Genomic DNA, 1773 nt, shown 5'->3' with positions numbered 1-1773 from the left:
AGGAACTTTTATAGAGGAAAACCATGTGGTAATGCGGGTCTAAGGTGGTAGAGAAGACATGGGAACTTGCTTAGGTGGGCATGAGGTGGGACAAAACCATGGTTAACCAATGAGATTACAAGCACCATTGGTCAGGTAAAATTGATTAAATCCAGTACCAAATGGGGAAGGGAGTCACATAGTAAGTGGGCATGAATATGGGACAGGGTTTCTTCCTGTTGGGGGTTGGGCTAGTGACTCATTTGGGCTCTTTTGAGGTGATTGATACCTATTTAGAGTATCAATCCCTGATGCCCCTCCCTAGGGCAGTATGCAACACTGTTTCCTCTTTTGTCTTGGTCTTGAGGTGTGGCCCATATGGAAGTGTCTGTCTCTTCCAAGTTGCAAGGTCACCTTGTCTCCTTGAGGGCTTGTTCCTGCCAAACTGCCTATATTTCTGTCTAATTCAGCTGCCTACGACAGTATGAGGTATTTTTCTTCCTTTCTCTTAGTAAGTTTGGCTAATGATAAATCTACTTTTTTCAATGAATCCGTTCTTCCATTCCTTTATTATTATTATTTTTGTCTCAATTTCATTGACTTCCACTTTAATCTTTATGATTTTTTTTCCCTTAAGTTTGGTTTGGGCTTGGATTATTATTGTTCCTCAAATACTTTGAGATTTCTCATCAGGTTATTTAGTTGAGCTTGATCTGTTTTCCTAATATGAGCATTTATTCTGTGTTGGGTCAACTCACATTTTAGACTATAAATGTAAATTTTGTGTTTTCTGTTGTGTAAAAACATACACTCACCACTGTTCTAAGTTGTTTAGTAACTAGTGACTGTTTCTTGCTGTTTACAAGATAAAATTCTTGTAACCCTCACCAATTCCTGTTAACAAAGTTAGCTTACAGAGATGACTTCAAAAGGAAATTAGATGGGCTTTAACTTCTTGTAACCTCGGGTTATGCAAGGCTGCACACAAGTACTCAGGTACTAGATAACCAGAAACTAAAACAAAGCCCCAGGAAATTTAGTTGGAGTAGTGGTCACCATGATCCTGAAAGCATTGTTTTGTGTCAGACAATGAATTTCTTTACCAAACTGAATGTGGTTTTAGGTTTTAGCACCCCCCCACCCCTTTCCTGGGCTAGACACCTTTCATCCTCTCCTGCATGAGAGCTGATGGGGGCCCTGAGCTCAGTAATAAATGGCTTTCCAAATTCCAATCTGGCTGATCTGGTTCCTATTCCGCGGGATCCATAACATATTCCAATGAACTTCCCACTTAGGATAGCACTGTCATTAACTTGTAGAAAATTTTAATTTCTTCCTTGATTTTTTTGTTACCCACTGGGTATTTGGAAATGTGTTATTAGGTTTCCAAGTGCTTCTAAATTTTCTGCAGTTTCTTCTGTGATTGATATAATTTTTAATTGTACAGTAGCCTAATAGTAAACAGGATTATTTCAATTCTTCTTCTTCTTATTGTTATAATTATTATTAGTTTTTTTGAGGTGAGGTCTCATGGTATACTTCACACTGGTCTTGAATTCACTATGTAGTCCAGGGTGGCTTTGAATTGATAGCACTCCTCTTACCCCAGCCACGCCAGGGCTGGAATGACAAATGGGCATCACCACATCCAGGTAACTGTTTCATATTTATTTAAGCAGTATATGTGATGTATTTTTAAGAAAGTACCTTGTGCTGGACAGAGAGAGAGAGAGAGAGAGAGAGAGAGAGAGAGAGAGAGAGAGAGAGAGAGAGAGAGACAGAGAGAGACAGAGA

At 39.2% G+C, this 1773-nt stretch overlaps 1 pseudogene; it reads left to right on the top strand.

Moving 5' to 3' along the window:
- LOC101560193 overlaps nucleotides 1-1773 on the top strand; it is an 18039-nt pseudogene that overhangs the window by 15698 nt on the left and 568 nt on the right.

This window comes from Octodon degus, unplaced genomic scaffold, assembly GCF_000260255.1.
Source record: "Octodon degus isolate 3935 unplaced genomic scaffold, OctDeg1.0 scaffold00253, whole genome shotgun sequence".
Taxonomy (NCBI): Eukaryota; Metazoa; Chordata; class Mammalia; order Rodentia; family Octodontidae; genus Octodon; species Octodon degus.
Note: the sequence above shows the minus strand (reverse complement) of the source record. Positions and strands in the feature narration are given on the sequence as shown.